The sequence below is a fragment of the Acipenser ruthenus genome, chromosome 58 (assembly GCF_902713425.1).
Source record: "Acipenser ruthenus chromosome 58, fAciRut3.2 maternal haplotype, whole genome shotgun sequence".
Lineage (NCBI taxonomy): Eukaryota > Metazoa > Chordata > Actinopteri > Acipenseriformes > Acipenseridae > Acipenser > Acipenser ruthenus.
This window is the reverse complement of record NC_081246.1, coordinates 4,793,954-4,807,487: the sequence shown is the minus strand read 5'-3', so window position 1 is coordinate 4,807,487 and position 13,534 is coordinate 4,793,954. Positions and strand designations below refer to the sequence as shown.

The 13,534-nt window shown below is 42.9% G+C and overlaps 1 pseudogene; it reads left to right on the top strand.

Annotated features, from left to right (window-relative positions):
• The first annotated feature begins 220 nt into the window (after positions 1–220).
• On the top strand, positions 221–12,898 carry LOC117969000 (zinc finger protein 271-like; annotated as a pseudogene).
• Positions 12,899–13,534: the final 636 nt, after the last annotated feature.

Below are 13,534 nucleotides of genomic sequence, written 5' to 3'. Positions count from 1 at the left end.
CATGTTTTGATATAATTAATAAAACTCTTATCTGTGTGCTTGTTTTAAATACATGCATTAATCTCCTGCTTTCATACATCACCGCATATATTATTAGTAACATTGTTAATAAAATTAACGGTACTCGAGTATAAAAATGCGCCTGTCTTCTTGATTATACGGTAAACTGCCACAGAGCTGATTCCCTATTGGTTAGGAGAGCCCCAGTCCGTCCAATCACCGGAGGACTCCTCGGTTCAGAATGACCCCGCAGCCAATGGCAGGCGAGAGAGGGGGCGGGTTTGTTTTCGCTTCGGTCCCTCACAATATTCTTCCCTGAAGGAGAGAGAGGAGGCCGGAGAGGCTGAATTAACGAGTAAGATTTTAAATATAAATTCATTTTATTACATTTGTTAACCGGTACAGACTCTTACATTTGATCAGTTCTACTGAACACAGTTTGTTTCGTGTAATAATATTTTCAGAAAGCGGGTCGTTTTGTTCCCGTGGATGATGATAATAATTGTATCTCACACACACGCAGGCCCACCGAGAGGGCAGCCGCTGGAAAAACTAAAAAAAAAAAAAACAACAAAACTTAAAAAATCAATTCCGGTCAATTAATATCAAACATTTAAACATTTTTAAAAACGCGTAACCGCTCGAGCCCTCCGCGCCGCGCGGGAGCGTTTGCGTTCGCGCGCGCCGCCCCCACGTAAACAAACAAGCCGTCCTTGTTGTTTCCGGTGTGAGGCTGCGCTCCGCTCCGCTGCAGACTCGACAGTCCTGTATTATTATTATTATTATTATTATTACTATTATTATTATTATTATTTATTTCTTAGCAGACGCTCTTATCCAGGACGACTTGCAATTCTTACAAGATATCAGATTATTTTTTACATACAATTACACATTTATACAGTTGGGTTTTTTACTGGAGCAATCTAGGTAAAGTACCTTGCTCAAGGGTACAGCAGCAGTGTCCCCCACCTGGGACTGAACCCACGACCCTCCGATCAAGAGTCCAGAGCCCTGACCACTACTCCACATTCTGCCCTAAAAAACGATTTTGCTGAAGCGGTTTCCTCCCACTGCTAATTAAAATGAAAAATAGCCACCTAGCTAACAATTTCATCCCGAGGGCCGCAGTGAAACGTACTGTCTTTAAATGGGGACTTTAGTGAAGACTGCGTGTGTACGCGAGTACGTTAATTACTGTAGATAGTAATTCATAGCCAGGCAATAGCAACACATGAAACGTACAATAAAATCAACATTTTATTTGTGTCGTCGCTGTTAGTTTGAGGCGGAGCTTCACGGTCGTCATGGTGACACGGCTGAGAGAATGTTTTCCTCTGTCGCCCCGTCTGGTGCTGTCAGTGTCAGTCTCTCAGCACACAGTACAGCGAGTCGCTCAGTGACGAGGTGCAAACAGGTGATCGATCGCTCTGTGTGAGCGTTTACGAAGGTGCTGGTGAGATGACTTCTTAGAATTTAACACAGGGAGTGTAACAGATTGTATTGTGTGTGTTTTTTTGTTGTTTTTTAGGAAATTTGTTGAGAAGACAAAACTGGATTATCCTTGTGAAAGAGAAGATTCAACGATGGAGCCTGTCCATGTTAAAGAGGAGAGTCCTGAACTAGAATCAATCCATATTAAAGAGGAGAGCCCTGTACTAGAATCAGTCCATATTAAAGAGGAGAGTCCTGTACTAGAATCAGTCCATATTAAAGAGGAGAGTCTTGCTCTAGAATCAGTCCATATTAAAGAGGAGAGACCTGTACTAGAATCAGTCCATATTAAAGAGGAGAGTCCAGTACTAGAATCAGTCCATATTAAAGAGGAGAGTCCTGTACTAGAATCAGTCCATATTAAAGAGGAGAGTTCTGTACTAGAATCAGTCCATATTAAAGAGGAGAGTCCAGTACTAGAATCAGTCTATGTTAAAGAGGAGTCTCATCATTCTAACTGTCATGAATGCGGGGCAGATTTCAGACACCACAGCACCGTGAAACACCACCTGCGAGTTCTGAAGGTACAGCTGGGTTATGCTTGTGAAAGGCAGGATTCAGAGATGGAGCCTCCTGAACTAGACCCTGTCCATGTTGAAGAGGAGGGTAACCATTTTAAAACAAGCAGCTTGCAGGGCTCTCTGTCCTGTACAGAATGTGGAAAGAGATTCAGTCAGTTACAAAACCTGAAACTTCACCAGCGAATCCACACTGGAGAGAAACCACATGTCTGCGCTGACTGTGGAAAGAGTTTCAGATGGTCACAAGGACTGAAATATCACCAGCGAATCCACACAAGAGAGATACCATATGTCTGTGCTGACTGTGGAAAGAGTTTCAGATGGTCACAAGGACTGAAATATCACCAGCGAATCCACACAAGAGAGAAACCATATGTCTGTGCTGACTGTGGGAAGAGTTTTAGTCGGTCAGGCAACTTGAAAACACACCAGCGAATCCACACTGGAGAGAAACCATATGTCTGTGCTGACTGTGGCAAGAGTTTCAGACTGTCAGGCGACTTGAAAAAACACCAGCGAATCCACACTGGAGAGAAACCATATGTCTGTGCTGACTGTGGGAAGAGTTTCAGTCAGTTACAAAACCTGAAACTTCACCAGCGAACCCACACTGGAGAGAAACTATATGTCTGTGCTGACTGTGGGAAGAGTTTCAGATGGTCACAAAAACTGAAATATCACCAGAGAATCCACACTGGAGAGAAACCGCATGTCTGTGCTGACTGTGGGAAGAGATTCAGTCACTCTGCCACCTTGAAAACACACCAGAGAATCCACACTGGAGAGAAACCACATGTCTGTGCTGACTGTGGGAAGAGTTTCAATAAGTTACAAAACCTGAAATGTCACCAGCGAATCCACACTGGAGAGAAACCATATGTCTGTGCTGACTGTGGGAAGAGTTTCATACAGTCAGGCAACTTGAAAACACACCAGCGAATCCACACAGGACAAAAACCATATGTCTGTTCTGACTGTGGGAAGAGTTTCAATCATTTACAATACCTGAAACTTCACCAGCGAATCCACACAGGAGAGAAACCATATCTGTGTAGTAAATGTGGGAAACGTTTCACTCGGTTACCTAACCTTAAAACCCACCAGTTAATTCACACAGGAGAGAAACCACATATCTGTGCTGACTGTGGGAGGAGTTTCAGACGTTTAGAAAATCTGAAACTTCATCAAAGAATCCACACTGGAAGAGAAACCGCATCCGTGTCATAAATGTGAGAAAAGTTTAACCCGCGCTCAGAAATTCCAGTCGTTTTAAACAGCAGCGTAATATAGAATCTGTGAGATCTCTGGTGAATGTCTACAGATGATACAGATCCATCAATATTAAACACAGTGCTCTGAAGCCGTTACATTATAAAGTACATTCTTAGTATGCAATCCGTTGAATATACAGACGCCTCGGAGCGTTGTGTGATACGAGGTGAAGCCGAGTGCCTCCAACCCCTGAGAACTCTGTATTATTATTATTATTATTAGTTTATTTAGCAGACGCCTTTATCCAAGGCGACTTACAGAGACTAGGGTGTGTGAACTATGCATCAGCTGCAGAGTCACTTACAACTACGTCTCACCCGAAAGACGGAGCACAAGGAGGTGAAGTGACTTGCTCAGGGTCACACAGTGAGTCAGTGGCCGAGGTGTATATTCAACATATACACCGTGGGAGAAATTCATAGTTGTAATTGAATGTACTTTGTAAAAATGACATTTCAAATCTTAAACTATGAGGCTTAAGATGCTGTGATGTTAATTAAGTGTGTCTTCCCCCAACCTTCTCCCATAACATTCGAGAGCTGCTTCAAAGGACTGGATATTAGCAACAGAGGGTCGTAAAGATTTAAATTGGTTTCAGTTCAGATTACCTGCCAGTCTGATCTAAACAAACAGAACTGATTCTTATCTGTTAATTAAGAAAGTTTGTCTGAAAGCCAGGATACAACTTCCTATGAAGGGTTAAGAATTGCGACACCTGGTGGATACAAGGCGCCATGACTTTCAACCCATGAAATGAATTGTTATCCTGAAACATAAGTGAATGAAACTGACATTTTTATCCTTCTGTGATCAATATAACTAGCTAGCAGAAAATGAAGTTTTGTTCTATACATATTTCGAATCCTGTTCTCTCTCTCTCTCTCTCTCTCTCTATGGAGGAGGGTCGCTCCCTGTGTTAATGAAGCGTCCTTCAAACTTTGTAAGCCAATGAAAGGACTGATTTCGGTCAGGGATTCGCTTCCTGTTTTACCCGGAAGTCATTGGATCTCCAAAGTAAACTCCTCTTTGGGCGCTATATTTAAATCAAAACATGCATGAACTAGTTCTCTTGGATTCAGACTCATCTCGCCATGAAGTAACCATTGAGCCTTCGCTTGCAATGGGGACCCATCCAAGCATCGTACGTATCTTCATCCTGAAGAAGACTCCTCGCCGCTACATCCTGCAACTCCACATGTTACAAAGAAGACAACTGCATTCCAACAAGGACCACGTCTCCAGAATAAGTGTTACGATTCAAAGACTTTGAGAGTAAAATACTGTGTTTGTGTAGAAAAATCTACATGCAAACCAGAAGTAAAAACATTGAACTCAGAGTAACACTTTGTGAGATTAAAAACACAAGCGATTCTACTCTGAACAATTGAAACCAGATAAGACTTTCACTGCACGTCAGAACCATTGAAACATTGATTGAGTTTATCTACAAGTTCTGAAGTAACTCTAGATTACAGCTTCATACTAAATGCAATTGAAGCTGCTTCCCAACTGAACTTGTTGAAACAAAAATGTTTGGGGCAGCAGTGTAGAGTAGTGGTTAGGGCTCTGGACTCTTGACCGGAGGGTCGTGGGTTCAATCCCAGGTGGGGGACACTGCTGCTGTACCCTTGAGCAAGGTACTTTACCTAGATTGCTCCAGTAAAAACCCAACTGTATAAATGGGTAATTGTATGTAAAAATAATGTGATATCTTGTAACAATTGTAAGCCGCCCTGGATAAGGACGTCTGCTAAGAAATAAATAATAATAATAATAATAATAATAATAATAATAATAATAATAATAAAAATGGCGTCTTCATTCGAACCCACACAACAGACGCTGCTTCACCCCGTCACTGTGTGTAATGTGCGTGAATCCTGCGTGTGCGTGTACGGAAACACACTGAAGACAGCGTGCTCATGAAAATATGTGTTTCAGTGTTTGATTCCTGCTGTACTTATAATTCTGATACCTTGATTTATAACTTGTCATTTTTTAACTGACAGATCAGCTGCTAACCTTTATTAATGTTTTATATAATTAATACAACTATAATCTGTGTGCTTGTTTTAAATAAAATAATCTCATGTTTTCATGTATCACCACCGATATTATTATTATTATTATTATTATTATTATTATTATTATTATTATTATTATAATTATAATTATTAATAAACACTGAAAGTTAATCGAGTATAAAAATGCGTCTGTTTTCTTGATTATACGGTAAACTGCCACAGAGCTGATCCCCTATTGGTTAGGAGAGTCCCAGCGCGTCCAATCACCGGAGGACTCCTCGGTTCGGAATGACCCCGCAGCCAATGGCAGGCGAGAGAGGGGGCGGGTTTGGTTTCGCTTCGGTCCCTCACAATATTCTTCCCTGAAGGAGAGAGAGGAGGCCGGAGAGGCTGAATTAACGAGTAAGATTTTAAATATAAATTCATTTTATTACATTTGTTAACCGGTACAGACTCTTACATTTGATCAGTTCTACTGAACACAGTTTGTTTCGTGTAATAATATTTTCAGAAAGCGGGTCGTTTTGTTCCCGTGGATGATGATAATAATTGTATCTCACACACACGCAGGCCCACCGAGAGGGCAGCCGCTGGAAAAACTAAAAAAACAAAAAAAACAAAACTTAAAAAATCAATTCCGGTCAATTAATATCAAACATTTAAACATTTTTAAAAACGCGTAACCGCTCGAGCCCTCCGTGCTGCGCGGGAGAGTTTGCGTTCGCGCGCGCCGCCGCCACGTAAACAAACAAGCCGTCCTTGTTGTTTCCGGTGTGAGGCTGCGCTCCGCTCCGCTGCAGACTCGACAGTCCTGAACACTGAACCGATGCGCTTCTGTGCGAGGCTAATGTACGCGCTGTGCAAATACCAGCCATGCATTAGAAACATACAGAGAGAAACGCTGCCTGTGTGTTTATGACTCGCACTGTCAGTGCACGCCTCAGTCCTGCTCTAGGAAAGCATTTGTTGAATATGTTGCTCTGTCATTTTTCATGTTATTTCTCAGCTCTGTACTGTGAAGCTTGGTCCCTGGAAAGGAGGGGGAGCGCTGTGTATTATTGTGACTTATTTGGGTTGAATTGAAGTACTTTTTTTTATTGAATAGGTATCCCAGCTACAGTATCGATTCAAAGCGCTCGGTGGAGCTGCGTGATGACGTCATCACCAACGTGCTTTCACAGGTTAAGGGTTATGCAGTGCTTGAAAATTTAACGGTTAAAACTAAGTTTGCCTACATGAATACAAGTTGACTTGTTTATAACGCGGTGTGTCTTGCACAAGGGATGGTTGTTTGTGGAGAAAACATTCATGAATCTGGTTACATGCAGCTGATGCTTCTAGGTTATAAAGATCACACAATCGTCTCGTTTGCTTGTGCCCGTGTTTGCAATAACACTGGTAAAGCACTTTTGGTCAAATAAGCTTCACAACCTGTTTTGCTTTTGTTTCCTGTTTATTCTTCAAAATTAATTTATTTAAATGAAAATTCCAAATCAGGGCTGTTCACTCTTTGGAGCCAGTGGCTCCTCTGCCAAATCCAGTTGCTGGAGCCCCTTCAGGAGCAAGTTGGTTGCTATCATATTCAACTGCTTAAAATACAGCAACTTTCTCAGACACTGAAGTCCTGATCTGACAGCATGCTGCAGCTCCCGTGCTCAGTGTTAGTGGAGTCCTGATCTGACAGCATGCTGCAGCTCCCATGCTCAGTGTTAGTGGAGTCCTGATCTGACAGCATGCTGCAGCTCCCATGCTCAGTGTTAGTGAAGTCCTGATCTGACAGCACGCTGCAGCTCCCATGCTCAGTGTTAGTGAAGTCCTGATCTGACAGCACGCTGCAGCTCCCATGCTCAGTGTTAGTGGAGTCCTGATCTGACAGCATGCTGCACCTCCCATGCTCAGTGTTAGTGAAGTCCTGATCTGACAGCACGCTGCAGCTCCCATGATCAGTGTTAGTGAAGTCCTGATCTGACAGCATGCTGCAGCTCCCATGCTCAGTGTTAGTGGAGTCCTGATCTGACAGCACGCTGCAGCTCCCATGCTCAGTGTTAGTGGAGTCCTGATCTGACAGCACGCTGCAGCTCCCATGCTCAGTGTTAGTGGAGTCCTGATCTGACAGCATGCTGCAGCTCCCATGCTCAGTGTTAGTGAAGTCCTGATCTGACAGCACGCTGCAGCTCCCATGCTCAGTGTGAGTGAAGTCCTGATCTGACAGCATGCTGCAGCTCCCATGCTCAGTGTTAGTGGAGTCCTGATCTGACAGCACGCTGCAGCTCCCATGCTCAGTGTTAGTGGAGTCCTGATCTGACAGCATGCTGCAGCTCCCATGCTCAGTGTTAGTGGAGTCCTGACCTGACAGCATGCTGCAGCTCCCATGCTCAGTGTTAGTGAAGTCCCGATCTGACAGCACGCTGCAGCTCCCATGCTCAGTGTTAGTGAAGTCCTGATCTGACAGCATGCTGCAGCTCCCATGCTCAGTGTTAGTGAAGTCCTGATCTGACAGCATGCTGCAGCTCCCATGCTCAGTGTTAGTGAAGTCCTGATCTGACATTTGTCATATTTTCATAAGCACAATCTGAGAGCTGCATGTAGTGAATGGCAGTTTTCTTTTACTGCAATCAGATAAGTAGTTTTTTTTTCTCTTGAGGAACACTAAGCGGTCTCCATGTCCTGGTTTGAGTGCACTTCTCTGTGCTGTCCCTACATCTCCAGCAGTGGAGAACACTCTGTCAGCAGAGTCTGCTCTCTGGGATGCACACTAAGCGTTCTCCATGTCCTGGTTTGAGTGCACTTCTCTGTGCTGTCCCCACATCTCCAGCAGTGGAGAACACTCTGTCAGCAGAGTCTGCTCTCTGGGATGCACACCAAGCGTTCTCCATGTCCTGGTTTGAGTGCACTTCTCTGTGCTGTCCCTACATCTCCAGCAGTGGAGAACACTGTCAGCAGAGTCTGCTCTCTGGGATGCACAGGTAACACTTTGCCAGCGCGAACTCCACATAGTTCTGAATGATTTTGTGTTTCTCGTGCAGGCTGTGCAAGAAAAGTTTCCAAACGAGAGGAGGCCATTCGGCCCATCTTGCTCGTTTGGTTGTTAGTAGCTTATTGATCCCAGAATCTCATCAAGCAGCTTCTTGAAGGATCCCAGAGTGTCAGCTTCAACAACGTTACTGGGGAGTTGGTTCCAGACCCTCACAATTCTCGCCCCTTTATCTAATTTCCATTTGTGAACCCTGGTCCTTGTTTCTTTTTTCAGGTCAAAGAAGTCCCCTGGGTCGATATTGTCCATACCTTTTAGGATTTTGAATGCTTGAATCAGATCTCTTCTTTGTTCAAGACTGAACAGATTCAATTCTTTTAGCCTGTCTGCATATGACATGCCTTTTAAACCCGGGATAATTCTGGTCGCTCTTCTTTGCACTCTTTCTAGAGCAGCAATATCCTTTTTGTAACAAGGTGACCAGAACTGAACACAATATTCTAGGTGAGGTCTTACTAATGCATTGTAAAGTTTTAACGTTACTTCCCTTGATTTAAATTCAACACTTCTCACACTATATGGACACTTTCAAATGGCCTCTCAGATTGGTTGTGTTCCCTGAATGCTTGATTCGAGCCTCATACACAGTGTCACTCTTCTCAAGAGACCACACTGGATTTTCTAAACCGTCTGGAAGCAGGTTCGATTGCAGCATCGCCCTCCTTTATAAATGGATGAGATTGTCAGCATTAATGACCTCCGCTCAGCTGCTGGTACAGAAGAATCTAGTGTCTCACGGCCCCACGTGTTGCTACAGCTGTTTAAATAACGTACCTGTTAGTTTTCATTGTTAAAATCCTGACAGCGTTTTACACATGGAACTTTTAAAGTCTGTTTCAAAGCTCTTTTCAAAAAGTCTGCTCTAGTGCACTGATAGTTTAAGGGTTATTGTCGAACAGGAAACACAGTGATAACAATCCTTGATGTGGTACGGATCAGAAAAGCCAGATCACTTGTTATGTGTGATTTAGAGAACAGCTCTCAAACCCCAGTGCACTGGAGCAGACATTTTGAAAAGAGCTTTGTGGTTTACTGAGTGGTTACATGTGTGGGTGCTTTTTATACATGTTTGAATATTTCTCTGTTTAGAACTGTCTTTGTTTCTGTGATTTTGATCCATCTCTCCTTCCTCCTTGTTATAGAAAATCTCCTTCATCTCACTCAGTGCAGCACATTTGTGAACATGGTAATGAATGGAGTCTGGAGTTGGCAAGGCAAGTTCATAGAATTTAACAAAGAGATTGTAACAGATTGTATTTTATGTTTTTCAGGAAATGTGTTCAGAAGACAAAACTGGATTATCCTTGTGAAAGAGAAGATTCAACGATGGAGCCTGTCCATATTAAACAAGAGAGTCCTGTACTAGAATCAGTTCATATTAAACAGGAGAGACCAGTACTAGAATCAGTCCATATTAAACAGGAGAGACCTGTACTAGACTCAGTCCATATTAAAGAGGAGAGTCCTGTCCTAGACTCAGTCCATATTAAAGAGGAGAGTCCTGTGCTAGAATCAGTCCATGTTAAAGAGGAGAGTCCTGTACTAGAATCAGTCCATATTAAAGAGGAGAGTCCTGTACTAGAATCAGTCCATATTAAAGAGGAGAGTCCTGTACTAGAATCAGTCCATGTTAAAGAGGAGAGTCCTGTACTAGAATCAGTCCATATTAAAGAGGAGAGTCCTGTACTAGAATCAGTCCATATTAAAGAGGACAGTCCTGAACTAGAATCAGTCCATATTAAAGAGGAGAGTCCTGTACTAGAATCAGTCCATATTAAAGAGGAGAGTCCTGTACTAGAATCAGTCCATATTAAAGAGGAGAGTCCTGTACTAGAATCAGTCCATATTAAAGAGGAGAGTCCTGTACTAGAATCAGTCCATATTACAGAGGAGAGTCCTGTACTAGAATCAGTCCACATTAAAGAGGAGAGTCCTGAACTAGACCCTGTCCATGTTGAAGAGGAGGGTAACCATTTTAAAACAAGCAGCTTGCAGGGCTCTCTGTCCTGTACAGAATGTGGAAAGAGTTTCAGTCAGTTACAAAACCTGAAACTTCACCAGCGAGTCCACACTGGAGAGAAGCCACATGTGTGTGCTGACTGTGGGAAGAGTTTTAGTCAGGCAAGCAACTTACAAACACACCAGCGAATCCACACAGGAGTGAAACCACATGTCTGTGCTGACTGTGGGAAGAGTTTCAGTCAGTTACAAAACCTGAAACGTCACCAGCGAATCCACACTGGAGAGAAACCGTATGTCTGTGCGGACTGTGGGAAGAGTTTCAAACATTTACAAAACCTGAAACTTCACCAGCAAATCCACACTGGAGAGAAGCAACATGTCTGTTCTGACTGTGGGAAGAGTTTCAGTCAGTTACAAAGCCTGAAACGTCATCAGAGATCTCACACAGGGGAGAGACCACATGTCTGTGCTGACTGTGGGAAGAGTTTCAGTAACTCAAGCTATTTGAAGAGACACCAGCGAATTCACACAGGAGAGAAACCGTATTTCTGTATTAAGTGTGGGAGAAGTTTCAATCAGTTAGTAAACCTTAAAAAACACCTGACAATCCACACTGGAGAGAAGCCATATCACTGTGCTGAGTGTGGGAAGAGTTTCAGTCTGTTACAAAACCTGAAACTTCATCAGAGAATCCACACAGGAGAGAAACCATATGTCTGTGCTAACTGTGGGAAGAGTTTCAATCAATTACAAAACCTGAAACTTCACCAGCGAATCCACACAGGAGAGAAACCGTATGTGTGTGCTGACTGTGGGAAGAGGTTCAATCAATTACAAAGCTTGAAACTTCATCAGAGAACCCACACAGGAGAGAAACCGTATGTCTGTGCTGACTGTGGGAAGAGTTTCAGTCAGTCACGCAACTTGAAAATGCACCAGCGAATCCACACAGGACTGAATCCTTATCACTGCCCTCACTGTGGGAAGTCTTTTACTGCTTCCAGTTCTCTTAAAAGACACAAATGCAAGTTGTGAAAGTTTAGTCAGAATGTGAGTGTGTGTTCATTCACCCGCACTCAGAAATTCCAGTCCTTAAACAGCAGCTCAATATAAGAACTTATAATGTTAGTTTATTGACTTCATGAGCTAGGATATCGAGGTATTAATGATAAATATTATATCTTCATAAATAAACACAACAACAGGCACCCTGAAGGGACATATTGCATTTATAATCCAGGTCAAACTGTGGAATTGAAAGAAAAAAACAGAAATACTTTCTAGGGCATGTTTTATTAAATATCCTTCCACCAATAAAAGGACCAAAAAGTAGTCCCGTTTATAACTTTGAACTAAACACTAAGCAAAGCTGAGTAAATGTATCTAATTGAAACACGCACAAATAAGTACATATTTATTTTTGTTCTGTTGAATTGTACAAAGTCTCCACCAGGCGGCGCTGTTGAGCAATTGTTTAATTAGCCCTTTGTACTTGTTTTCAGTTCCGAAACAGCTGCAGTCCTTATTCTGAAATGTTCTGGCTAACTTGAAATCTGCATTTCTTTAAGAGCTGACAAGTAAAAAGGTCTGCTTATGCAACTAGCAATTCAATTCAAGGTCTCGTTCAGTAATCGAGAGCTCAGTTGGAATGAAAACCAGCTGACACAGCAGAGGGGGCTCAGGACCGGGGTTGAGAGAACCCCTGTGCTAGAAGGTGTTTTTTTTTTTTTTTTTTTTGCTGTAGTCCAGTGATAGTCAAATCTGGCCTTCAAGATCCATTCTAGTCCAGGTTTTGACCCCCCCCCCCCCCCCCCCAAAGTAGGTTCTAAAATAGTTAATTTATCTTGTTAATTAATTAATTAATTCAGGACATTAATTTTCTGGAACAAACTTATTCAAATATTTTATCATATCGACAGGGCAGCCGTGTGGAGTAGTGGTTAGGGCTCTGGACTCTTGACCGGAGGGTCATGGGTTCAATCCCCGGTGGGGGATACTGCTGTTGTACCCTTGAGCAAGGTACTTTACCTAGATTGCTCCAGTAAAAACCCAACTGTATAAATGGGTAATTGTATGTAAAAATAATGTGATATCTTGTAACAATTTCAGTTCAGTTTGACGCTACAATATAATCCCTTCTTCTTGGTGTCTGTGTTAGTTTACTACATTCTGAAAAGAGTTTAGTTTCATTAAAGCTGCAGACAGACAGAGCCCCACAATCCTGTTCAGTTTTGACGCTGCAATATAATCCCTTCTTCTTGGGGTCTGTGTTAGTTTACTACATTCAGAGAAGAGTTTAGTTTCATTAAAGCTGCAGACAGACAGACAGACAGACACACGTGATGATAATGTGATATCTGTATAATGTGAAATAATGTATAATGTGATATCTTGTAACAATTGTAAGTCGCCCTGGATAAGGGCGTCTGCTAAGAAATAAATAAATAATAATCAAACGCTAGTCCTTTGAGGGTAAAGACTGCCCCGCGCCGCATGGGAAAGAGAATTTTATTACAGGATAACACATACAAGCCACATGTTGATTGTTCTGTTGTTTACTGTCGTAACTTCTCATTAAAGCCTCAAAGGGATTTGGCTTTTGAAATGCATTTTTTTTTTTTTTTTTTTTTTTTTTTTATATTTTAAAGATTTAGTCGTCGCCAATTATTTTTACCCCGGTTTTCACCCCAATTTAGCATGCCCAATTATTATCTGTATCCCCGGCTCACCGCTCGCAACCCCCCCGCCGACTCGGGAAACGGAGGCTGGAACACGCGTCCTCCGAAACGTGCTCCTTCCAAGCCGTCATTTTTCGCACTGCAGATCCACAGCAATGCCACCAGACCTATAGTGCCGGAGGACAACACAGATCTGGCGGCTCCGCTGCAGAGCCACAGGCGCCCTATCGGCCACAGGGGTCGCTGATGCGCGGTGAGCCGTGGATTCCCCTGCCGACCTAAGCCCTCCCTACCCGGGCAGCGCTCAGCCAATTGTGCGCCGCCCCCTAGGAACTCTCGGTCACGGTCAGCTGTGACATAGCCTGGATTCGAACCAGCGATCTCCAGGCTATAGGGCACATCCTGCGAGGAGCGCCTTTACAGGATGCGCCACTCGGGAGCCCCTTTGAAATGCATTTTTATTTACTGTGTAGCTTTTATAAAAAGTGAATGCTTTAGGTCTTGCAGTGTATGCCTTGTCATTATTATTATTATTATTTTATTATTATT